The sequence below is a fragment of the Solenopsis invicta genome, chromosome 9, assembly GCF_016802725.1.
Source record: "Solenopsis invicta isolate M01_SB chromosome 9, UNIL_Sinv_3.0, whole genome shotgun sequence".
NCBI lineage: Eukaryota > Metazoa > Arthropoda > Insecta > Hymenoptera > Formicidae > Solenopsis > Solenopsis invicta.
In genome coordinates this window covers 9774671-9802664 of record NC_052672.1, presented here as the reverse complement: position 1 = coordinate 9802664, position 27994 = coordinate 9774671, and the positions used below count along the sequence as shown (strand labels likewise).

The 27994-nt window shown below is 41.3% G+C and overlaps 2 protein-coding genes across 2 annotated transcripts in view; one reads left to right on the top strand and one right to left on the bottom strand.

The window, feature by feature from the left end:
* Positions 1–27994, top strand: part of LOC105196166 (ankyrin repeat domain-containing protein SOWAHB) — a 278892-nt gene that overhangs the window by 43399 nt on the left and 207499 nt on the right. The window contains exon 2 of the mRNA XM_011161939.3: positions 12124–12162. The gene's annotated coding sequence lies outside the window, so the exon portion shown is untranslated. The remainder of the gene's footprint in view (positions 1–12123; positions 12163–27994) is intronic.
* The window catches only part of LOC105196167 (homeobox protein araucan), a 74090-nt gene continuing 68970 nt past the window's right edge, over positions 22875–27994 (bottom strand). The window contains 1 exon segment of the mRNA XM_011161942.3: positions 22875–26284. The gene's annotated coding sequence lies outside the window, so the exon portion shown is untranslated.

Sequence of the window (27994 nt, the reverse complement as noted above, 5' to 3'; positions counted from 1 at the left end):
CGAATACTTCCGAGTTCCGAATAACATTAAAGATATTTTTTTACACAACGCGTGCATAAGCGGAAGAAAGAAGACTATATAGTAGCATCACAGCACGCGATGCAGATCCGCCTCGCGCGACTCACGTTCTAGAATCCGATCCGACTTCGTCTTCGTCGAAGAGCCCTACAGAATACTTTGGGTTCTAGATCATCGTCGATCTCCCGCTTCGCGTTCGTCGTCGAGTAATGAGAACAATGCGAGGCACGTGACACCGCGGCCATTCTTATTCGGACTTCTCTCTATCTCGTCTTCTCGCTCCATCTCTTTTTCGCCATCTCTCTTCCTCCTTCTCCTCTACTCGGCGAGATAGTACAACGAGGCGCAACGAGTTATAGCGGCATGGAGCGAGGTAAATAATATATTAATATAAGATACGAGTGGCGGTGCGGTGGTTGGCAGGGCACCAGGAGGTAATGGATGCCCGGGCTCGCTGGAAGTGACGGCTCTCCGCTGGTTGCGTGGCCATTCGTGGTTAAATTCCTGGTTCTTCCGAGGAGGCCCCCCGCGGTCCGTGGGCTCCGCTGTCACCACCCCCCGCCAAGGGCCCCCCTCGAAACTACGGCCAGCATGCCTACGGCATCGCGTTCCTCCGCCGCGTTCTCCGCCACGTTCCATCATCGCGGGGTACCATCGGGAGGGCCCTCACATCGTTTCATGGAGTCTCCCCCGCCCCCCTCTTTGCCCCCTTCCCTGACGGTCTCCGCTGAGAGTCTTATCTCTCTTTCAGCCTCTCGTCATTGCTGACTTTTTGTACGGCACTTTTCTCGATAATCTCTTAATCCTGACGAGATGACGCGTTTAGCAGCTCGCATCGCTCCCCTAACATTCCTCTTGCGTGTTTACGCGTGTAATTTATCGTACATTAAATATAAACATATTTTTTTTAAAGCTAGATATTAAACAACGACAAAACTGGACGTTTTATTAATATATAGCTGTATTATACCTGAATCTACAACGTGTCGTACGTTTTCGAAAAATATAACCACCTTGGTCTACGAGAGATCACCTTGGTACCCATCGTTAGAGCGCGACGACATTACGCAGTTATCTTTTCGAACGAGACACTCTCGCGAAGCAGCAGGTACGGACTTTAGAGTCGAAAATAGCCCAGCACGAACCGGGACCTAGACCGCACGAATCTCCATCTTGGAAATAATTAGGGGGACCAAGATCGATGTCCCGGTCCCGAAAACCACTCCGATGATAGCATCGAAGAAACGAAGCTGAATGGAGCCCATTGATGCGTCCGCGCCCAAGAGCGTCTTCTCCTCGCTATCAGGATTCACGGTCCAGTCTAAATATCTTCCTGAATGTCCGGCAGGGGGAAAGTTCCCCCTCTGCCCCTTCTCGCCTTCCAAGAAATCGAGCGTCCTTTCCGGGACGAATTCTCGAGATAAAAAGGGTCTGAATGAATCAAGGACAGTCGAGCGCGCGACTCCTGATTTCTCCTCTGTCCCTTATTTTGTGCGCGTATCCTTTCCGTACGCGAGTACGTCCTATCTCGTGTTCTGTGACTAGATGTCGCCGAGATGTCGCCATCTTCGTACGATTAGATCTGCGGATGCGAAGAATGTCGCCTTTGACTTGTACGCGAAGATACGATTTCACAGCCGGAAGTCGAATCATCCTCGGCGTCGCCTGTGACTCTAATGTTTCTCTCCGACGACTATGGATTAAGTTGCCCTAGAAAGACGAGTCGAATAATCGAAGTTAACAGTGATGAAGGGGCTACGTGACCCGAGAAGCGATCGGCTTTGTTATTCACTGTGATCCGAGTGAATCATTTTCGTGGGATTATCGTATATAGAAAAATCGACGTGTCAGACATGGCGCGGCAATAACAATGCCGACTGTGTAACGATTTGATCGGAATACACGCTTCGAGCGACAATGGTCTCCCGGCGCACAAAGACGAGGTGAAAGAAAAAATAAAATGATGTACCCTTCTATACGTGACAGGATGAGCAGCCACGTGCCCACTGCAAATGTCGTCGTTCGGACTAAAGCCAATGGCGTAACTTTTTAACACCTTATGCAAAATTTTTTTTTATATGAATAAAAATTGACTTTTCTTCCTCTCTTTCCCGTTCTCTTTGAAATTTTGTTATTTTATTCCATACAGAAATGCCGTGAGATTTCTGTAACTGGAATATATTAAATATTTTCAGAGAACGAGTAGATTTCATGCGTAAGCTTTTACGTGAAAATTTCAAATTTTTTAAATTGCTATTAAAATTCTCTTTCCATGTGCCTTTTTTTAATGTAAGTTATTTTTGTGTTATTTTAATGGTCCACGCGATATTTGCACATGAAATGTGATTACGCTAAATGTATATGATAATAAGATAGTACATCTTAGACCAGAGATTCATCTGCGTCATTATAAAAAATATGCAAATTTTTTTATATGTGCAAAAACTGACTTTTCTTACTCTATTTCCATTTGTCTTCCAATTTCGGTTATTTTATTTCATACAAAAGAGTGCTGTGCAAAGTTTCTGTAATTTGAACATGCTAAATATTCTCAGAACGAGTATCTACGTTAAATTTTATGCAAGAATTTAAAATTTCTTAAATTGCGATTAGTTCCATGTGCCTTTTATGTAAGTTATTCTTGTGCCATGTCACTGATCCATGCGATACATTGCACGTGCAACACCTTTTAATGATTGCGTTGACGCGGGGCCTCAGACTTGGACTAGAGATTCGTCTGTAGAGGCCATGAGTCATTATAACGCCGGTCGAACTGAATACCAAATTAATCAAGATTTAACCACCCAGACACCACGAAATAATATGCGATCGTAGGACACGCTGTCTTTCGGCGGTTTCCTGCGTGTTCCACGCACGTGTTCTTGAATATCCCATATTGATCGATTGTGTGTGTGTTTGTCGGAAAAAAACTCTTAGCGATAGGAATAATGGTCACGCGTGTGGCACATTGTTATTCCGTCACGTGCCGAGTACAAGCAGCGGAGTTAAAGTCTAATTCATCAAGCGCTTACCTCTAAATATTGCTAATGATTGTGATCGCTATCACGAATTAAAAAAAAAAAAGGAGATATTAAGCATCGAGCCCCGGCTCTCTCTTTTAGTGTTCGATTGATTATCTTTATTTTACAAATGGAAAATTTCATTTAAATATTAAATGATTGACGTCACTTAATCCATTTCAAATTAGATAGAATTCATATTTCGTGCGCGATAACAGAGCGATATAGGACGAAGAATTAATATTTTAACGAATTTCCTACATGGTATAAATAAATAGCAAGGTAGATGGAAGCTTCGGTTAACATCGAGTTAATTATTTAGAGCGTATTTCCCGTACCAATCAAAACGACCATCGTTCTTGTGGAGGACATCCGATGAAATGTGGATAGCGGCCGGTATCTTTTTGACTAAGGGATTTGTAGCCGCACGTCGAAATTACGGCGATAAAGTGTCGAAGAACGCTGTGTGACTGACGTATAATGTTCACCTCCGGGCGCTATCAAGGCGTAGTTTCAGAATTTGCTCGTAAGGTATAAAAGCCACACATAAACGAAGGTCCTGTCCGAGGCAATAAAATCAAGTTGAATTTAATTACGCGTCCGTTATCTTTTCGAGGATCTAGTCCCTTTATCATCGGACACGCTGCGCGTCCCTCTTCGCAGGGCCCGCCGTTAAACCACCCCGGGATTTATTAAATTTGTAACCGCGAACGCCGTCGAAATAACAAAGCATTTGCGGAGAATCCGCAATGAGCGCGACGAGCACGACAATAAGAGTGCTACGTGAAAACAGTTTAGCGGTAGTAATTGTTAATTAATAATCGCGACTTTCCCATCGCGATTCGCCAAGTTCTGGCGAACGCAAGAATTCGTGTGAGATAAATCTTGCCATAATTCGACTCGATAAACATCTCGATTTTCAAGCTCGTCGGCGAGCGCTGCGATTGTCGACGGGGGAATCGAGAATTCGTACGACCGGATGCCTCGGTGCTCTCAGATCGCCGTCTATGGCCCTCGTAAAGCGCTAAATAATCATCCGGACAAAAACTGGCAATAAAATGTGTCGCCAAGCCCGGTAACGAGGATCGCCCAAGCCTCGAACGAAGAGACGGAGGCGACGGACCACCCAAAGAATCTCGAATAGCCCCCGAGGAGAGGTCACTCTTCAGCTATTCATTATGCATCTCGAATCTCCCCTCGCACCTTTGTTAATCTCGCGCTAAGCGTTAATTTAATTAAACCGCCGCTGCGCCGCCGTTCGTCGTCGCGACCACGCGATTTCTTCTATTTACCGCGCCCTGCTCTTCCTGTCCTCCTTTGTCCTCCGCTGGCAGTTCCATCGTCGACAGCAGATAACGCCAGTGACGATAATTAATGATCGTGATGTATTCAATCTAACCATTCGCTCTTCGTCGCGGAAAAACACGCAGACTTCGCACAGGAAAAAAAATTAGTGTCAAATCAACAATTCATTGTTTCATATATAAAAAGAATATAAAATCTTTTTGAAAGAATTTGATAATTTTAAACAGTCATAATTTGCTAACATGAAGACATTTTAGTTTCTTCATGTTAAGCAAATTATATCTATTAAAGATTATCAAATTTTTTCAAGAAGATTTTTTATTCTTGATGCTTATACATGAAACAATGAATTGTTGATTTAATATTATTTTTTTCTGTGTGAACAGTGCAAAGATTACGAGATAATTGATGTACTTTTTTCGATAGTTTAAAAGTGAATTCGTTAATTCTAGTATTCGCTTTAGCCGAGATGACAATGATTTTTAACCCATTATTATTTTAAATCTTGAAATCCAAGTTTCCTTGGCGAGTCGTATATTTCGCAAACGGCTATTCAGTTTATCACTTACGAAAGATCTTTCGTTCCATACAAAGTGACAAGATAATGACTCTAAGACATGGCTTTGATGTAACATCTACACTCGCGAGAATAAAACGCAAGGAACTCGAGATGAGAATTTGTCAAACATGAAAAATTTGCTCGTCTCACACTAAAAAAAAATTTTGACAATAATTGAGCTTTGCTGAAATAATTTCAATTAAATGTTTGATTAATATAATCAAATATTTAGAAATATTTATTAATTATATTAATAATAAATAAATAGTAACTTATCACTTACTAAACGGTGACTAAATATTACTAAATATTTGGTCATATTAATTGAATTTAATTAAACTATTTAAAGTTTGATAACTATTATCTAGGCTTGATTATTATCATGAAAACTTTTTTTCAGCGCATAATCAGACGTATTCAAATGTTGAGTGAAATAATGCCAATTAAATATTTAATTAATGTAACCAAAAATAATTTTATAATATATAACTAAATATTTAGAAAAGTAAAGTTATTTTTAGTTACATTAATGAAATATTTAATTAGTATTATTTCACTCAACATTTGGTAGCTTTTATCAAACTTTTTTTTAGTGATGAAAGAGATAGAGACGAAACGGAAATGAAAAAATCTAAACCGTTAATACAAATTGTATTTAGTCGAAACAACTAGGAATTTCGCTTAACATTAATTAACGTTTTCTCGGCGCTTGTAATATTACGCAAGTATCCATTAAGCTTATCGCTACGCGGAGATTCCCTTTTCACTCAGCGTACGTGAAAGCGCACGGTTCAAATGCGTGACAATAGAAACAAAGTACGTTCCGCTGCTTACATGGGAACGTTTTTCTTCGCTCTCTGCCGAAATCGAGATCCGAAACGGCAGGACGCGTCGAGAGTGTCGCGATACGAGATAGAAAGCCGCAGAAATCGGCGCCGATCGGTGCCCGGTGTGCGCGCTGTGAGCAAACAGGGCGAGAGGTATCTCTATCAGAATGTGTTTTACATTAATACTTTAGTGTTTTAGTGGCGATTGCCGGGCCGTTAATGCCACTCCGCGTTGAGTGGTCCGGCTCCCGGCTTTACAAATTTATACACTCTCAGCGCCGAACGTCCTCTACCCGATATGATATCTACGTTCGAAGTCGTGCCGAGTCGTTTGACCTTATTCCTGCTACTTTGGCCGCCAGTTACCGATCTCTCGCCGGCGACGGGCCTTACGTCGCGCTCGCACTTCCGAGGTCTCCTTTTCTGATCTGTCCAGTGTGACCCTTACGGCTTCCTTACGACTTAATCCAACGAAGTCATCTCATACTTCACGAGTATATTCATACGAGTCATCGCTTTCTCCGATATGAAACGCATTTCGAAAACATTATTGGTTCGAAGATATATATATAAGCTTCCATTTTCAACGTTGCGATTCGCTGGTACTCTCACGCTTTCCTTTTCTTAGATGGGCACGCTTTCGTCAGGTCCGAGAAGCGTGGAGAGTCGAGCACGATTTCAAGATCGCCACTCGCCCTGAGTGACGATTCTCGGGGAGGTTCCCTCGGGAGTTGGCGGGCCCAGCACTTGGGCCTTGAGAGCGCATTTATGGTGACCGTAGGAAACGCATCGCGTACCACCGTTGATCCAAGGAATGGTAGTGGTGACGGGGATATGGCGACGATGATAGTAGTAGTGGGTGATGGTAGTGGTGATGGTGATGGTGGTGGTGGTAAGTATGGTACCCCCGGAGCGGGTGTCATCATTTATCTCGCACCGGAGATCGGGCCCGCCGATACAGCGGGACGTTTTAATGGCCGAACCATGTTGGAATTAACCAAAACAAAGACGAAGCATCAATTAGGCGACTTTTTCTTCCACTTCTCCTTCGCCTCCTTTACCTTCGCTCACTCATTCTCTCTCTCTCTCTCTCTTTCTCTCTCTCGTACTCTCACTTTCTCTCTTTCTCTCTCTTTCCTGCTTTCTTCCTCCGCGTCCGCTTTACTCGCTTCTCTTCGGTCACGTCGAAGAAGAGGAGCGGCGAAAGTGCGTACAACGTATATGCGTGGTCCACCTATGCCATCCTCGGTTAACTTCTTCTCGCACCAGTGGTGAATCCACGCATTCCCTCTAGCACAGCCAACCCTCTCCCCTTTTCTTCGCGCGGCAACAAAGTCGCACACTTTAAACTGTGTACGCGTCCTTTGGCGCCCAGGTAGCCGCATTGTCTCAGATAATGGCTAATAAATTGTTCGACTAAATCGCACGGTTCTCCGGACCACCGTCGTTTCGCCGCCGCTCGCTGTTTTGTGCGGTGGACTCGAGAACCGCGCCACACTTTTGTCATACGGAGTTTCATCCGAAGAAGGCACTTGCTCGCGCGCTCGAACGAGAATGGTGTCACCTTTCGAATTGCTGATCGATCGGATTAACTATACCAGACGTTCGCTCGCGCTGTAAGTAGGCTATCTACATATACATGACGTTCGAAAAGGTTTAAACGAGGAAATGAGTCTCTTACATATTTATACATTAGGGCAGACCAGGGCTCATTAGCAGAATTTTCATAATTTTGGCATTTTGATTTTTTAAACAACTAATTATTATAAACTGTAATATAATATAATAATGAGAACATTTCTCTACATTTTCACGCTCTGGAAATTATATATGTATATGGTATCATTCCTTTGTAGTAAGTGAAACGCGAATCTGTATTGCATTGTAGCCAGCTTACCATGATGGGTAAATCGGCACATATCACTGTACAAGTTGCCATACAAACTTCATATTAAATTACTGAAAATCTAATAGACATAAAAAAACTTGCTGCAATGCAAAATATTAAATGTTATATATACAATGTTTTGTTGGAATTATTACAGCGTAAATTGCAACGTAATTTGACTCGTCAATCGGTAAGATATAAGCCATGGTAACTTAACTTTTACTGTCGTTCTACATATTTATATTTTGCAAAACAGCATAAAGTATAGTGATCCACGGAAAATTGTTGAAATTAATTACCTTTAATTCTAAGTAATTTATATAAAAAAAATAGAAGTACGTTTAAGAAAAGATTTGACGGTTATTTTATTATATTCTGTACAATGAAAAATTGTTATTAGACTGTTTTATTAGATTTTATAAGAAATAGCAAAAATATATCAAATATTATAATGATATATATTTTCGAAATGTGCACAGTTATTATTTTTTAAAAATTAATTCTTTTATGAAAATTGTATAAACTTTCTAAATAATCATTCGTTATACTATTAATCACTTTTTTAATGGTTCTAATCACTTTCTTTTTTATTTATGAATTTTCAAAGTAATAGTTGTCTTTAACAGTTATCTGTGTCCCCTTATCTTTACGTATCTCTTTATCTTTAGTGCATAAAAAAATGTACATACCTCATCGAAAAATATAATTTGATTTTCATTACTTTCCTTGCTTTCAAACAACTAAATCATCGTCTTATAGAATTTTTTTGAAAAAGGTGAATAAAAACTCAATGTAACGTAATCAGTTTTTGCAATATTAATTATTGCGGACGGTACTATAATGTAAATTATATTTTAAAACGTTGCTCCGTAATTCATTTTATTACCAACTAATTTATTATTTGGTAGGAATATTTCAAAAAAATGTCGTAGAATTTGCAGTAAAAAACTTAGAGATTTCTAGTGTGTTTAAGATGTTTTTTTTAATGGAAAAATTTGGGTTTTTTTTTAAATAATTCTTCGTGTCACTATTGTGTCAATAAATCAGGTCTACGATCTTGAATAATACACGTATTTTAGGTTGCCACAGCCATTTCAGCACAATCAAATGCGTATAGATTATTTGCTATTTTTTTGCTAATTTTTTGGTTTATTTAGAATATTTGCTGCAGTCGTTTTGCTAAAAATAATGGTTGTGCTAACTTTAATCTTAAGCTAGCGCAGTTACTGTTTTTAGCAAAACAGCTGGAACAAAAAATCATAAATAGAACAAAAAATTAGCGAAAAATAACAAATAATTCCTATAGGAGTCGCATTTGATTGTGCGTAAATGACTGTGCCAAATTAATAGACGTACATTTAACTGAATTTTATTTTATTATTTTGTAAATAAGTAATAAATTCAAAATTTTAATTTCATTTTATTTTAATTCAAAATAATGTAATTACTTGAAAAGTGTAAATTATTTTATATAATTAGTTTATATATTTTATATATTATTTTATATAATGAAAAATATCTCATATTTTCAATTTTCTGAAAATCTTGCAGGTATAAGCGCTTGTCAAAAAGTGTATATTTTTTTTACGCGCTTATACATTCATTCTACGACAAATTTCAGACGAGTAAAGTATGATTTGTGAACTCTACGTTTTCCCATAACGTTCATCAAAATACGCGTTATTAACATAACAAGTTTCATTTTACGTACTAAAATGTATATTTACGTGCAATAAATTGTTGGATGGAAATACTTTCCAGAATTAAATATTAATATTAATCTAGCATATTGCAGCCATTTAAAATGGATCTCTATCAATATATTTAACAGAGATTCATTACTAGATTAAAATATAATTTGTCACTCACCGACACACGATGCGCAGCAGCGGAGTTTTCAACGTCGACCTGTAAAACACAAATAAATATAATTTACATTCTAGTAGCGTCCGCAGTAATTAGTATTGCAAAAACTGATTATGTTACATTGAGTTTTTATTTATCTGTTTTAAGCACAAATTATTAATGAAATAATTATATGTATTTTTCGAGGGGGAATTCACAACCCAAAATTTTGTACACCAATGCCGATTTTTGGCATTGCTGTAAAACACTGCCGACATTTTTGTACACTGCCGACAATGCTTATTGTTAGTCAATGCCTACAATGCCGTCAATCCTATATTAAAATTAAGGCAATGCCATGCAATTATGAACACTACCGCGTGCCCATTATCATACGCCAATGCCTGCACAAGAATTCTAAAGCTTTCCCGAAGTATTCAAAAATTTTTGTGCTCAACCCCATGATCGACTCTGAAGTGAGCTCACCACTCCCCAACCACTGACGACAATGCCGTCAATATTATAGGTCACTGCTTACTTTTTTCGGCAGTCCACTGCCGAAATTTTGTACACCAATGCCGGCTGTGAATTTCCCCTCGGTATTTTTACAAAAATCTTTATTATCTATATAGACTTTTCAAAAATTCGGCAAACGAGTTCTTTTTCAATTAGTAATTTAATTTTTAAATCGTGTACTAGTTTACCACATGGTTGCTCCGCCGTTGCTTCTCAGGTTTTTCTCCTCGTCTTCCTCCTCCTCTCTTGTTCCTGCTTGTAGCTTTTTTATGGCACCACCGGCACTCACTTATGAAAACACTACTACTTATAATATAGACAGCAATAATCATCTCGATACGACGATCGCGCGACATCCTGTGGACGGTATTCCCGTTGACGATGTACGACAGTCGCGCGACATCCTGGACACCCCCCTATTGACGGTACACAACGCACAGTTCATTACATTGCGACAACGGGAAGTTAACGCGAAATGACAAGCGTTATACGCATCACCCGTCACCCGCGACGTCGACGTTGCCGCCGGGGAAGTTAACGCGGTAGACGATGAATCTCGAACCGTGGGGTACGCGCGACCACCTTCACGCCGCGCCGCGCAGCGTAACATAACCTTTTGACTACGCCCGTTGTTGACGACACACACGCGTTTCTGGACGATTATTATGTCCGCGTTCTCACGTACGCTGATAAACGTACAAATTGCGACTGTAAACAAACACACGAAAAATGCGATCGACCGACGACCGACGGATCACTGACGCCGTCGCTCGCACGCCGAGCTTTGGTCGAACGGATTCTCACGAATCTCGCGGTCCAACAACAGATTGCCGGTACTGGTGAGTACGACGCTAATTGATACAAAAATCACACGGCACCTTGCAAGATGTTTCCGACGCGCAGTTTATTAGCGCCATTAGCAATCAGTGCGGTCATCTTCACGCGACTAGCGCGACCTCCCACTAACAATAAGTAGGTGTCTAGTTACTAGGGGGTCGCGCTAGTCGCGTGGAGATGACCACACTGATTGCTAATGGCGCTAATAAACTGCGCGTCGGTCGACATCGAAGGTGCGATCTTCATATCAAAGGTAATTACCGTTGTTCTCACCAGTACCAGCAATCTGTTGTTAGACCGCGAGTTTCGTGAGAGTCCGTTCGACGGAAGCTCGTCGTGCGAGCGACATCAGTGATCCGTCGCCCGTCGGTCGATTGCATTCTACGATCCGAGAGTGTTTGTTTACGGTCTCGATTCGTATGTTTATCTGCGTACGTGAGAACGCAGACATAATAATCGTCCGGAGTCGCGCTTGTGTTATGCATTAGCAACGGTTGCGGTCAACCGGCTCACAGTTGTGTTGTGTATCGCGTGAAGGTAGCCGCGGGTTCGAAAGTCGTCCGTCGGCTAACGTCATTGTCGTCGAGTGCCGAGTGAAGCTAATCGCAACTCGCGGGTAGCTCTTGTCGTTCGCGTTAATTTCCCGTTGTCGCGATATAATAAATTGCGCATCGCGCATATCGGACGTGTCGACCAAGTGCAAGATGCCGCGCGATCTTCATACCAAAAGTGATTACCGTCGTACAAGTGTACCGAAGCTCGTCGCGCGAGCGACGGTATCAGCGATTCGTCGGTCGATTACATTTTTCGAATCGTGAGTGTTTGTTTTCGATCTCATTTCGTACGTTTATCAGTGTGCGTGAGAACGCACATAATAATAATCGTCCGAAAATGTGCGTATGTTGTATATGTTAGCAACGACTGCTCCCACCGGTTGAAAGGTTAGGTTACACGTCGCGGCCGCGGCGTGAAGGTGCCTGTGCTTGAGATTCGTCGTCTACCGCGGAGTGCTGTCTAGAATGTCACGCGATCGTCGTGCATTGTCAATGGGAATGTCGTCCGGGTTGTCGCGCGATCGTCGAGGTGATTATTGCTAAGTAGTAGTGTTTTTGTAAGTGAGTGCCATAAAAAAAACAACGAGCAGGAACTAGAAGAGAAAGGGGACCTGGGAGGCATCAGGCAACGGCGGAGCAACCACAAGGTAAACAAGTAGAATATGAATAAAAACATAATGTAACGTAAGTTTTTGCAATATTAATTACTGCTGACGTTACTACAATGTGAATTATATTTATTTGTGTTTTACAGGTCGACGTTGAAAACTCCGCTGCTGCGCATCGTGTGTCGGTGAGTGACAAATTATATTTTAATCTAGTAATGAATCTCTGTTAAATATATTGATTGAGAGATCCATTTCTCCAGATATCGATAGAGATCCATTTAAAATGGATGCACTGTACTAGAGTAATATCAATATTTAATGGAAAGTATTTCATCCAACAATTTATTGCACGTAAATGTACACTTCAGTACGTAAAATGAAACTTGTTATTAATCTGTTAACGCGTATTTTGGTGAACGTTATGGGAGAACGTAGAGTTCACAAACCATATTTTACTCGTCTGAAATTTATAGAATAAACATACAAACGTGTAAAAAAATATTCTTATATACTTTTTGCCAAGCGCTTACACCCGCAAGATTTTTAGAAAATTAAGAATATTATGAAATATTTTTCATTACAAAATTTATTATATAAAATAATATATAAAATATATAAAATATTTATATAAAATAATATGCATTTTTCAAGTATTTACATTATAATTTTTGAGTTTAAATTAAATTAAATTTTGGAGTTTATTATTTACTTACAAAGTAGTGAAATAAAATGCAGTAAGAATGTACATGTATTAATTCGGCACAGTCATTTCCGTACAATCAAATGCGATTTACACAGGAACTATTTGCTATTTTTGGTAATTTTTTGCTCTATTTATGATTTTTTGTTCCAGCTGCTTCGCTAAAAACAATGGCTGAGCTAGCTTAAGATTAAAATTAGCACAGTTATTATCTATAGCAAAACGGCTGCAATAAAAGATTCTATATAAAGCAAAAAATTAGTAAAAGATAGTACTACAAAAATACGTATTGGTTTTTTAATTTTCTTTTTTTTTCTTAATGGCTGCGCTGGATGACTGCATGTTTAACAGCTGTGATAAAAAAATCGTAAATATAGAAAAAAAATTAGCAAAAAAGAAATAGTAAATAATTTCTGTATGAGTCGCGTTTGATTATGCTAAAATGGCTATGCCAACTTAATAGACGTGAAATATATCATATATTGCATAAAATGCTCTATACATATTAGCATACACTTTCTCTAGAAAAGAAGCTAAATCTTTCCTTCTCTCATGAAGTCATTTTTTATTGCACTTTTTGCTTGAAAAATGGTTAGAATAAAACTACGAAGTTCGAGGTACAAGCTTATGAACAATAGAACAACTACCTAAGTTGAGAAGGAACTGTTTAGTTACAACAACTTCTGTGGGTGGGACAAGCTTTATATGTAATTGGACAAAAAACAGTTTTTTTTCATCGAAATAAAAGGATTCGAAAAATTCTCATATACATTAACTGACAGGTATTTTATACAAATTCCTATAAAAGAAAAAGAAAAGGAAAATGTATAATAGCATCATTACCTACTATGTTGGTTTTGAGATTTATTTTGTTAAATACTCGTTCATCTTTATCTTATGAAAAAGTTATTTATTGCAAAATTTGAAACAGTGCTATAAAAATTGTTACATATCTAGTAGAAGTAATATAATTATTTGTGATAATATTAGTTACTTTCTTTATATTTTTAAGGAATAATAAATATTATTTAATAAAAGCGCGTATAGCGCTTTTTAAAAGAATATTATTTAAAAGAAAGAAGAAACCTTGTTCAAAGTAAACAGAATTAAAATAATTCCGAGTAAGGTAAATGTACAGAATTACGTTATATTTTAGTTATGGTTAAATCTATTATAATAAAATACATAAATCTCGAAAATGACTCAGAAAGTTTCTTGAAAAAAAATGTCATCATTTAATAAAAAAGCTCACGCTTTGATGAATAACAAATATAACATACCGAAATACAAACGTATAAAACGAAGAATAATCTCTGTCCTTGCCTTTAACGGTAATTTTTTTGTGATTCATTTTTTACCTGCCTCTGACCATTTCTCGACCCAAAATTTCATAGAAGAACCGACGTGCGAAATAATGACTCACAATAGATGACAGCATTTTTAGGATGTCTCTATAAACCAATCCTCGAGACAATGAAATAGATATTTTTCAACGAATCGCCAAAAGAAACGTTTGTAAATCTCTTCAGTAGCATTTATTTTTTGTGGCATACGTATATATATTTCATCATATGTTACGCGTATTATTCATAATAGGAATTATAAAGGAAGGTTTGGTCGATTGTAGGAAGAAAGAACGAGGACATTACAATCTTTCAACTTATAGAGATTTATGGATTGGTTGTTGGTGTCTCATCTCTTTTCACGTGAAACTCGCACGAACATTTACAAGCATTATTAAGCGTTTACGTTAATTAATAACGATGAATATTCCGCAATAAATTTCCACACGCATCTTCGTGAATTAAATGCAAATTCACTTTTGCCATTATATTTGATTTGACGGCGGGATTAACGGCCGCGGGATGTCGAAACAGAAGTCAGCACCCGACGATACCAGGCGAGGAGTCATTTAGTACGAGACGAGCGATGATGGATAGTTAAAATCGACCGCGTCTGTCCATGCCCTGGAATTGCTGGCTGGGGGACAGGGAGAGAAGGGGGCTTTAGTCATGCCGTTACAGCCTCGATATAAACGAGAAGCTGATCGCGCAGGTGACGCCGCCGGCGCGGCGATCTCCTCCACTAATCACCATCGGTTTTAGATTATTCTGAAATAATGACGGCTTTCTAACGGCGGCGGATGGCTAGCGAACGGATGAATCGGGCAGCTAACGTGGCGACGGTGATAAATCGTGTACGCCACGTATCGTGGCCAGTGGTTGGTGACGTAACGCATCTCGCGTCGCCGGATGCAACGACAGAGACAAAAGGAGGCTCCCCAGGTGTCGCGACGACATCCTTGGAACGTCCTGCGGCCACCGCGACGCGTCCTCGAAATATTTCGGATGACTGCCACCCGTTCTCCATCCGTCCGTCCGAGACAGTATCATGAGATTAATTTCCTGACTCTTCTAAAAACACCTCTCTCTTTCTCTTTCTCTCTCTCTCTCTCTCTCTCTCTCAACTTCTAAGATTTATAGAAAGACACATCTCTTCGATTAATGAATAAAATTTGACTCTTAATAAATCCTGCAAAAATAATCTTAATTAGGTGGCCGCGTAAAATTTTACTCGCATTGATTTTGCACTTGAATAAAGAAAAGACGATCCGATTGTGTTTCGCTAGAAATAACGATCATATAACTTTTCCTAGGGCGAAGATGTGAAAAGTGAACATTTTAAAAGTTAATAGAGAAATTTTTCACTTTTGATGTTTTACCCTAGAAAAGAAGTTACGTGGTTGCTACCCAGGTGTGACTTCGGCAAATCTCCGGAAATGTCATAGATATGCTTGGCAATTAATCTTTTTTTTCTTACCTGTCGATTTTACACACTCCTAGGACCGTTCGCACCGCGCCGGGTTTTTGAGAGCTCTGCACGGTCTCACGGGAGCCGCCGCAGAAGTATTTATGCGCGGTCCTCCCTCGTTATCCAGATCGCATAGTTTCTTCTTTGGGAGAGCCGCGCTTCTTCGCTCGAGCCCGCGTCGAGCAGCAGCATCAATGGGAAGGAGCGTGAATGAACGATGCCGGTAGCGTGTAGACGCGTACGCCTAACCGAACCGGGAATACCACTCTCACGGTGCCGTCGAATCGTAAAGATTCAGGAAAGAATTAGAGACATGAAGAATATTTGTGAAAAATGTTTCGATACAGGAACAAAAGGAACGCTGATTTAATCTCAAGTGGGGGAAAAATCTTGAAAAACTTTTTTGGATAATAAAAAAAGGGTTTTAAATCTTTATGATGTGTCATTAGTTAAAAATCTTTTATTGCTCCGCAATATTGTTGGATTTATCGACGTTTCTCAGGGCAGCTAGCTTATCGAAGCGACGACGACGTCCGTGGGTAATTGCTTCGTTAAGTTCAGACATTAATGAGCGTCGACATTCGTCGAATTGAGGACGACGTATGTGTCACATAATTTCGGTTAACGAGGAAGAAAGAATGAGTAGAACGAGAGAAGACCCTTGCGCCCGTAACAATCCGTAAACTATCTCGATTGATATATCCTCAAAAATCCCGATAGAAAAATGTTCTTTTATTTTGCCCAGTGCCAAAATTTCACTTTCAGAATAAAAATGTCCCCACAGACCGCAGACGATCATTTGGCGTGGCGACACGGATCCGCGACAATAAAAGAAGCTTGAAGGTCACGAATAGCAACTTATCGCTTTATCTTTGAATTATATTATTTCTTGAATAAAACTAAAAATAGAAATTTAAAAACAAACTAGAAAGTGTCATCAGATGCTATTTTTACTTATATTTCCGTGACTCGTTGACCTTAAATCACTGAAGAGGCGGCGTGCGAGAAAGAGACGGCGGGAACGCGTCGTATGTCTCAAGAATCCACGAGGGTTGCTTTTCTCCTCGGCGAATGCGATAAGATAGGGTCCGCGGCAACAAGGAATATCCGGTGCCTACTTTGGGGCCGCATCTGACAGTTTTGTACCTACTCGTATGGCAACAGATACTCCGCGAAGCAGACGGAGCAAGAGAGAGAGAGAGAGAGAGAGAGAAGGCCGAATTCTTGGGGTCCCGGGTGGTCTCTCTTTGAATTAAACTGGTCGAAATCGCCTACAAGCGATCGTTTCTCGTCGTATCTCGTTTGCGGAAGCTCGAGTGATACTTGACGATGTTCGAACCTTTCATCAAAGTCACGAAACTGCAGATAAAGTAAGTGTAAATGATGAAATTCTGTGATTGCTAATGAACTTACATTCTTTAACTCGTCTCGCTTAGTCGGCCGTGTTTACGACGATATTAACCGCTCGAGCCGATTCGGTTAATCGATTCCATCAAATCGAAGTATTTGCAATAAATCGCGAATTGGCAGAGTTTAAGCAATATGGTAAACATCGTTAAATCGACCCATTGACAATACTGACTCGTTATAAAGTTCCAGAATGCGAGAATCGTCGTAAATGAGCTTACTCGAGCATTCATAAGAGTGACATTCCGAGATTGGCTCTTAAGAAAGTAAATTTATTGGAAAGCGAATTAAATAGTCGATACATTGGAAGTGCACTCAATTTGCGAGAAGAAATGATATCAATTTATTTGCAATTTCTATACCTGTCGAAATTTTATTACGTGCGATTACGGTAATTTTCCAATGATTCCCTGTCAGTTTCTACTGTATATCTATTTACATGTTTCATTGTCGATTGCTTGCATAAAATATACCTTCCACGTAATATATCCTTGAAGCTAAGCGGAAATAATGGATAAAGCTTCTGCCAGCTTTTTCGAGTCACGTCTTCGTGATATATTGAAATCGTTTAGATATCGTTATCCTTGACATTTTCACCTCGTTGCTACGACTGCCTCTACATTCGTTGAATGAGTTTTATGCGGCACCCACAGGTTTCTCTTCGGTATCAAATCATCTTTATCGTCGAGCACGTTTCGAGACATCGTGTGGTTCCCCGAAAGCACGGGGATAATCGGAAGTTTCGGATTAAAAAACATTATCGTTTATGTCTCAGTAGCCAAATGATATACGAATATCCGAATATTCGAGCGGTAACACAAGGTGAGCATTGTCCCCCCCAGGTAAAATGTAATCACCATCGTTGAAGGCGAAATGGCTCCGGAGAGGGCAAGCGCCGAGTCGCGTCAGGTCTCGGGCATAACTTTTCGACGAGTCGCCGGGCGATTGCTCGTGTAATTTAATTTAAGTTACGAGCGCCGATAGCGCCGGAGCCACAAATCAATTAGGGCGCCCCGTTCTTTCGGGGTGATAGTGATAGCGGCGGTGCAGAGCGTGCTGTAAACATCTTTAGTGCCAGATAAGTGCGCGAACGCGTTCCAAGGCATTGGCGAACGTTGCGCGGCCGTTCGTGGCCTGCCCTCTCTTTTCCCTCCCTTATCGACCCATTATTTTGTACTCTCGATTATTTCGCTCATTGGATTATTACTTTTGCCACACGACGCCGTCGGTCGTCTCGATTGCGGCTCGACCGTCGAAACGACACGAGCCAATCGCTATATGTATAATGTCGTGGAATACAAATATCGGATTTCGCGCGATGTATAATTCAACTGTCAACTGTTGTATGATTAGTCGCGATAATAATAAGTGTATTGATATGAAACGACCTCGCGTGTCAGGAACCTGCGGCTATTTATTTCAAACGTGGATTTTGCGTCACAATTTTAGTAAACTTCAATACTGGAGAATTTTCGATTATTAAGTAATGTAGCACGGTAAACTATTTTATGATTTTAATGTTAATTTGGTCATCCGTTTGTTCGTTTGTCTATAGAGATTTCTTAGTAATAACTACACTTTTTCAAACTTTGTTTTCGCCAAGGAATATATATCTAAGGATTTCAGCTCTACCAAGAAAAAATATGAGTCAGTCGAATTGTAAAAAGGATTGAACAATACAATTTTTTAACGAAATTTTACCGATTACAACAATTTTTTGATGTTTACATTTGTTGCAAAGGATTTATTTGAATAATTATTTTGGAAAAAAAGAGAAAGAAGTGAAATACCAAATTAAATTATTAAAAATTTATTTACGCAATTCTCTCTCTTTCTCTGTGTCTGTTGAAAGAATCGCGACGACAAATAGATTTGTTTTCCCTTCAAACTTGTTTAAGACATATTCAGCGAGTCCGTTGTGTTGTAATTAAGTTCGTAAAAGAAACATTCGTGCCGCGTCTTTGAGACATTAAGAGCTACACGATCGTTGCTTCCCGTTGAGCGAGCATTGGCGACAGTGTCGCAGCGGAGGTAAGGCACCTAAAAGGAATTCGACATTCCAGCACAGCTGGAAGCTTACGCTTGCCTCGTACTTGCTCGCGTATCCGCAGGTAGCTTCCTCGCTCATCTTCTCCCGTGAGAGAGCCAGAAGAACTCCTAGACAATGGCGCACGGTCACGACGTCGATTCTCGTTTTCCTCAACGATCCCATCCGGCTCCACCCTGATGGACATTTTCGTTGAGAGTTCGTCCAACCGGTTTCATCGCGCGGCAGTAGTTTGTCATTAACTCCGCGCTCTCCGTTCAACCACGGACTTCTTCGTGGTTTGCGGCGAACCGGCGGCAACAGCCGGAAGCTATCATAATTACGCTAATGCAGCAAGTTAAGGTTACACGGATGCAGCCCGTGTGTGTTTGTACTTAATTCGTCGATACTATCTTTCGCAGGAACTTTATATTTATGATCTACATGCGGCTATTAAAATAGAGTAAGATTCTCGTGTCAAAGATTGCGCGCGAAGATATGTGAAATAGATATGCATGTATCAGTTAAATACAATATATTAACTATAATCACGGTAAAACAGAGACTTTTTAGATAGCAAACTGGATGTGAATTATTAATTAGAAAGAATTTATTCCTGCCGCATTAGTTTTGTATTAAAATATTCTTAAAATCGCGTGACTTATTGCCTGGAGCAATTTATAATATCTATCGTGTCATATATATAATTTTATCGAATAAACTTTATCGATAAACTGCTGTTTTCACATCTCGTTGTATATTATAGGCAACGACGCGGTTTTGAATACGGCGATATCCGCTCGACGGTCGAAGACGGCGAGGCCGTATTGTGGCCCACCGAGAGGTCCCCGCGTTCCGATGAAATAGTGTCCGTAATCCGGCGTAAGTTAGCGCGGCCCGATGCCCCACGGTGAGGAAGACGAGGCTCAACGTGGCGCTGCCCATGAATGCCCCCGCGAACGCGTGTACTTGTGAAGGGCCCATTCGTAAGTGCGCCTTACGACGCTCGCAAATAACGCCGTTTCCTCGAGGTTACGAATCGAGTGTTCTACAATATGGGAGAGATAATAAAATAAGTGGAAGTAACAGTATGTTTGTGCGATTATCGAAAACAGGTGGTCGTCGCGCGGCAAATATTTTTCCCAGCTGAGATATAATTTATTTCCCGGTTAGAAATTATCTTTGTTTTCGCGAAGAGAATGAAAATTAAAAGAAAAAAAAATGTACGCGTTTACGATTTTCAATTTGCTGCGACTGATATTGGAAAATAATGGTAATATATGCTGCGCGGCGTTAAAACGTTGCACCATATACGCTCTCGCGGCCGTTAAGGGAGTCGGGGATATTAAACGATCTCGTGGAGCAGCGTTAAGAGGAGGGACGAGCTCCGCTCGTAAGGAGCCATTCGTAAAAACGCGTATGCGCGCGTTGCGTTGGAGAAACGGAGGTGTCCCGTCGAGGCCCCTATCTCCCCGAGGGAGAAGGCGGCATACGTGGGGCACCGCGGACGATGCATCACCGCTGCACCCCACGCGGCGCATCCCGGTATATTAGTCACCGGAGAACGCGCACCAACCGCCGTGGCCAAATTGAGTCTTTGCCATAAAGTAAGCCGTAAAAAGGGTGGCGGTCATGGGGAAACGCTCGCTCGTGCGCGGGAGGCAGAGGGAGAGAGCGCACGAGAAGAATCGTGAGTGGACCGCAGTGGGAAAAGGGTTTGAGGGGGGAGGGGGGGGGGGAGAAGGGGACAGAAAGCGCGAGGACATTCAAATTTATGGTAATGCCCGGCCGCTCGGCGCGGGGTTATCGATCTCGTCTCTCTTGCTCGCTGTTACCGCCGTTATTAATATTACTCCTGTTATTGTTATTTTCGTATAGTCGTAGGAGTCGCGAATCGCGATCGAGCGAGATTTCGCGTACGTTTACGGGAGGGAGGGCGCGGGACGGGGACGGGGATTCATGAATATTAATTCACGAGAGTATATTCGTAGCGCTACAATCATTAATCTATCAGCAAAGTATTCTCGGCGGGTGATTATACAAATTATATGTGTCACGATCCCGTACTTATGGGTGGCATTTATTTGAGACACGTGTACCGCGACGACGAAAACAAGTTGCGATACAATTATATATGTGCGCGCCGGGGAGATTTATGGGGACCGGGAGCGCGCGACGTCCACCGAATTACTGTTGAATGATGCATCCTCTCAAAATATTTGTATCGATGTACGCGCATTCGTCGTGCCGCGCGCGCATATACATACCTTTCGAAGCGATTCGGACGACGCGACGTTAACACGGAAGATTTGCTCGCAGTGCTCATCGCGTTAAACGTACGTATACGTACACGGCCGGCCGCGAGATCCCATATTTCTTGCCAAATGACACAGGACCGTTGTTATATGGCCGATTCATGTAAACTTCACTCGCCTGCATCTGCCCGGCAATACGACTCAAGTGGAATACCCCGATGGTCCTCGTGTGAGAGAGGAAAGCGGTGGAAGGAGGAAGAGGAAGAGTGATGGAGAGGCGGAAAGAGAGAAGGAGACCGAGAGCGAATAAAAAAAGTCACGACACGTTATGACTTTATAGCGTTATATCCTGCTGCGGAATTGCAGGTCCTAATCCTTTGTCTTAGCTGACTGCTGCGGCCGCCTGCGAGATTTTTTGTTGTCCAATTTATGGTTGTTGGAATTTTAACATACGGCAATGTAGTCACGCGCGCGCGCGCGCGTCGGCCGGGGGATGTATTATCATCGCGCGATCATCCACGAAAGATGGCACGCAACCTAATGAATAATAGGCCGGCGTAATTATCTATGCGCGGAAATTAACTTACTGTAATACCTTTGCGCCGGCAACGTAATTACACGCCTTTTCTCTCGTTCGAATACTTCTTGAATTACGATTGAGGAACCGCGGCGACATTCATTTTCTTAAATACGAACGTGTTAAATATTTTTTTTTTTACACTCGTAAGAATGTATATACATCCCCGAGGGGGAACGGAGCAGCCTCACACGCTGTTGGGGTGAAACTTGGGTTTCTTTGCTCTCGTTGCTCGAGTTTATCTTCGACGGTCGTGCGTGCTGCGAGTGCGTGTTTGTTGCCAGCAGACCGGAAGGACGCGGGTCAGGTGAGCGTCCGTCCCCCTCGGCGAGCAGCCGTCAGGGTGGTCTCGTTTAAAAGTTCAGAGATTCTTATTAATAGAGGGCTTTTATTAATAGCGGAATATTCCAGACGTTTCTTATTTCAGAACCGATATTTCTGAGGTTTAATGTTAATCGAAGATCGGAACCATGTGCAGCGGCGCACATCTGTCGCTAAAAATTCACCGGGCGAACGTTTCGTAATGGGGTGTGTACCTATATCGCGACTTATTCTAATATTTATCGTTCGCCGCCGTATCTCCAAAACTTTAACTGGCTGCAAACTTGTGTTCGCAAACTACCGAATGGAGTTTATTTTCTTCCCTCTCTCGAAGAAGGAGAGGGATGGCGCGCGATTCCATTGTCCTTCTCCCGTACCTTCTTTCTCTCCCTCTCTCCACGAGAGCCATGTATTTTCATTGAAACTCCACCCACCGCGAAAGTACCATTGTTCGAATATTCAAAACGGAGACGTCCATTGTGGTACGTTAGAATGGGCACAATGTGGTTCCTATGTTGCGGCGCGCGCGTGCTGCGACTTCCAACTTGCCCGTGACTTTTTTAAAATCTGCAGAACACCGAAAATAAAGTCAGGGAGGGGGGAGGGGATGGGAGGGGATTCTCAAACAGGTGTGCGTACAACCTTCGATGCGACTTTGGCCGCGGCGGCGGCCAAATAATATCGATTTTCGGAACGACCGCGGGATATACCTATCTATCGATCTGGAGAATCTTGAATGAGGACGATTATCGAGTCAAGGATGGTGAAACTTGGGTTTCTTTGAACGACAATGAACGTGCTACGACGTTAAAGTGGTCTTTTATTCATAAATCTTCGTCGCCGTTGCAAATAACGCCGATACCGGAGGAAAGTAACGCTGAATAATGTTTCATAATGCGGTATTGAGGTAGACGGAGAAAAAAAGTGTAAAGCGTGCATGTACAACATAATATAGTCTTCCTTTTAATATAATATGAATTCATAATGATAGAGTAGACAATAATAATAATAAAATAATAATAATATATCGACGTTAATAATAATCAATGATAATAGCAATAATACATATATATATGCATACGTATGTACATATATATTGCTATTGTTATTATTATTATAAACATCGACATATTATTACTATTGCTATTTTTTTATTGTATAACATGAATTTCTATAATGCTCGACCAGACAATATTAAAATAATAAAAAAAAAAAATAATATGTCGATGTTAAAAATTATAGTGATAATAGCAATAATATATATACATGCTTGTATACATACACATGTATATATATTTTTTTTCTGTTTATATTCACATTCAGGACTATGTACAATTTAATTATTTTACAGTCGAATCCGTACGAACAAGCGAATAAAACCTAATAGTAATAGCATATATCTGTATCATATTACGTGTACTATTCACAACAAATAGATTCTCTCACGAAGGTGCGACAATGTACACAAAACGTGCGTTATATTTATATATTTATATAATTTTTTTATTTACCCCTTTCTCTAGCCTTCGTTTAATTAGAATCGTCCGCAAAAAAAAGCGGTACACTCTACCCTTGTTTCCCTTTCTGTTTCCTCTTTTTTTCCTATCTCTCTATACTTCTCTGATTATTTACAAAAAAACGTTACCGTATCTATATAATTATACTATGATATACGTGTCAACGAATGCACGAGCACCGACCGTCTTCGTCAGAGTATACCGATACCGCGAACGCCTTACGTTATCGCTTCCCTCTCTTTTTTTTCTTCCTCCGTTGAACTCTCCCGTTATCACAGATATAAATAAAGGTATTCTTTACAAAACAATGTACAAGTTCCATTCGACACGCTCCCCCTTCAACACCGTCGACGATGACTCGCGTGCGCTTCCGTTTTACATTTACGCCAAAGTACAAAATAATAGTCGACTTCCCTCCTTTTTTTTCCTTTAAGACGCAGCTAGACAGTCATTTCGCAATTTGCGCAAAACACTAGTGTCGTGCGTCTCTCGGTTCTTATCACCAACGTGACTGACTCCGCGAAAAGAGGGACGACCCGCGATATACATATAATATAAAAAAATATCAACAATTTTTTTTTTGTTTCGAACACCGTGCACGCCGCATTTCCTTCACTTTTTATGCCACGCATTCACGATGTCCTCGTATCTCTCGCCTAGGAATTGTGTGAGCAAAACCATAATATTCTTTCCCTTAAAGAATAAAACACTGATCAACAAGAGTATACCAACGCGAATATCAACAACTTAAAAATGTTCATAAAAGAAATTGATAATTGCAAGAAATACAACAAAATACAGCATCAGGCAACAATCAAATGTAACATGTACTACAAATGTATACGACGAATTTGCGTCTCTCCGATGTCCCGGACTTGACCTGAGATGCGCGAGTGCACGGTTGTCGCGCGAAAAGGGACGAATTTGATCCTTAACGATTATTATTTTCCTCATCGTATCTCCGCTCTCGTCGCTGTTAGTATTATCGTTCGGCGCGTTAAGCATTGCGCCTACTCCATCCACATATATTTGTTTATACTTATAATACAGGGATGTATACTCTGCGGCGAGGATCTCTCTTCCTTTTTCTCTGGAAAATTCTCAAGACGCGTCACCCCGATAAAATTTCGTGATGTAGTACGTACAGCCTTAAGATCTACGGCCTAGAGTTACTTGCGTGTCACCGTGTGTGTATGTGTAATGCGTAGGTGTACTATTTATCATTCCATCTCTATATGCGGGTATTCGGGTATACGTTAATATTTCATTCGGATAATTAAAGGAGTTAGTGGTAAGTTTAACGATAGTAGCTTTGTAATGCGCTACGCGATCTGTCTTTCCCCTATTTTCATCTTAACCCTACAACAGGTAGATCGAGTGTTTCTCTTCTCTCCTTTTTCTCTCTCTCTCTCTCTCTCTCTCTCGATATTCGTGCCGCGCGCGACTTGGTCGAAGTATTATATTCGCTCGAACGTCCTCCTCCTCTTCACCGAAACTCTCTGTCTGTGCCGAGTTAAATGACCGATTTCGAGCGACGACCGTTAAGAAAGACCCCGTTACCTCGTAACGAAGAAGTAGTGCTACCTTGCACGTTGCCCATGTGTTAATTCGCGATCGGAAGTGGCGCATCATTCTCGTCCGCCGACACGCGGAATATCGCAAACGATTCGCCCCTTCCGTCGTCGGAGGTACTGTACATGTACACGTATACGCGATCTTCAGTGCCATTAATGCGGATTCTCGAAGTGATCGGCATTTGCTCGTCCTTTATTTACAAATTCGACGACGCGCAGTGCCATTCCGGAAATCCCGAGACGTCGCGTCGCAATGAACGATCGGCAATGAAACGTATTGACTAAAAAAAAAAAAGAAAAGGACTCACGATTACGTGTGTGTTTGTGTGTGTATGAGATGCGTGTGTGTGTGAGTGAGTGTACGTGTGAGGTGCGATGTACCGGCGGTACATCCGAACATCGAAGACGATCGCGGAAAGTTCGTGTTCGGCCACTCGAGCCTGGGTAACTTGAAAACCTCCCTCTCTTACTCGAGCCTGCTTCAGCAGCTTCGATGACGGGATGACGCAACACGTTGGTTGCTCCGTGTCCCGTAAACCCATCTTCTTGCCGTCAGCCAGCGGTCGATGGTACCGATCGAAAATATGGCGGCTCACAGCTCTTGCTTGCAGCAGGCACGCCGCCGCCGCCGCCGCCGTCGCCGAGGAAGAACGCGTCGGACATAAATCCCGAGCGCGCTCGGCCCCCATACTTTCTTCTTACCCGGCCCTCGGTGTCGCTTCGCCGTACGTAGCCGTGCGTAAGCAGGCACTTTGACGTAATTCTCCTAATTCCTAAATCTCCTCTAAGCCGCCTCCTCTCTCGCGTACTCTCGCTTCGCGCACAGTCGCTCTTCTACCCCCTCATACGTCTTTTCCAAGTCGCGCCTTCCAGAAGTCGGGGAACGATTTATGTATCTCGAAGAGTCGGCCACCTTCCTCTCTTCCCTTACTTACTTCCTTCCTTCTTTTCTCTCTCTCTCTCTCTCGCTCTCTTCTTCTCCCTCTGTCTCTCTTTCTCCGCCCCTGACGCGAAGTCGAGATAACGCTAATAAATCCCGAGACCACTCAGGAGCGCGTATTTACAGTCCGGCCGCAGGACTTCCTCGCATGACCTCTCCCTCAACAGCGCCGCTTTATTCTGCAACAGAGAAATGAAAATGGTCTTAGATCGGCGCCGCCGTGTTTCTCTTTTTTTCCTTCCCTGCGTAGCAGGAAGAAGGATTGCCGATGTACACGCTAGCGTAAAAATACGTATCAGCATATTATTTCGAGACAAATGCTCGAAATATGTAAGAGTGATCATCGTATTTTACACGAGTCACCAAAAATTGGCACATAGCTAGGAATTGTCAAACGCGCAATTGCAGTTCGTTTAAAAAGAAAAGAAAAAAAAAGTTTTTTTCAAGGCCTAGCATTTGGTCGTTGATAAGCCTCGCGACAATCATGGTCCCTCGTTACAAACCGACGAGCAGGCAATCCATTTAAATAGCCGCAAATACTCATGAAAATGTCGATACCTTTGTAAACTCGTAAACGAACTATTTTACCAGAACGCTTTACGTCCGTGGAACCCCGACGTTGCGTACGCGCGCTTGTTTGCGCCTATCGATACTCGATTACCGTATCTCACGTCGGTGGACGGTGCCCGTCCCACACCGCGCCTTGCCGCGCGCGATCGGCACGCTGGAGAGATATAGATTCCACGTCAGGTCCGGGAAGGTGAAACGACGCCCGTCGGAAACCTGCTCATTATATATCGCAAGGCCATTTTTGCGACTCTAACGGATAATCGGTTCGCTCCGCGATACCGTGACAGCGATTGTCAGTGTTAATAAACGACGAACCACACGTGCCGCGAGATAAAATGTGATCGTTATGCAAAACACGCTACTCACCCGGCTATTACCGCCGATATCGTTCGGCGCTAAACGGACGTTTATACGCCCGTAACTGTTTGCCGCAATTGTTGACTATTTTCGCGTGACGTATTTGGGACGACACGCGAGTAACGAGGACTTTAATAGTCGACGATACATCGCAAATCCCAACTTTCTCGGGTGGATTAAAACATTCCTGGGCATACAATTTTTCCCTAATCGTGACGGTTTATGTGAAATTAAGCTAACAATTGCAGACCAGCGATTGTCACTGTTCAAACTGGTAAGATTAATGTGATGAAGAATTATTCGTGGGGATTGTACGGTCCATAACGAAATTTTATTTATAGAAACAGTGATGGAGCAATATACCTACGAATGAATCAATAATCGATTACTATACTCTTTTTCGTGGACAAGTTTGATGTACTGGCACAATCCATATAATTGACATAGTTTTTATCGTATTTATTATATCGTGATGTAAAACTCGCACGAGAAATATTTGTTATGATTTTAAAATTTTAATTGAATATAATAGAAACTTTATTAAAATTTTGTTATATGAGAGGAAAGTTGCCAAATGCATATCACTTATTTTTTATTATAGTTTCCATTTACGAAATAAATGTTGGAAATTGTAGCTTGATATTTCTGATACTTATTTCGACAATGTATTTAATCTTTCACTGAGAGCAAATCGTTTCTTATTAATTTATTATAAGTCTTTTTACAACGTGCATGTTATTATTGTATATATAATTAAAGAGAACAGAAGATTTTATCCAAAGAATATTCTAAAAACGTTCTTTGAACATTCCGTAGTTATTCCTAGGAGGTCTGTGTTGTGTAATGCATTTACACCTGTTAGTATGTAAAAAGCAAAAGAATATTACAGTGCACGTAATAATGCGTATACATTACACTAAAATAACTTTTTTTAATGCTACAGTTTCATGCACTTACTTTAT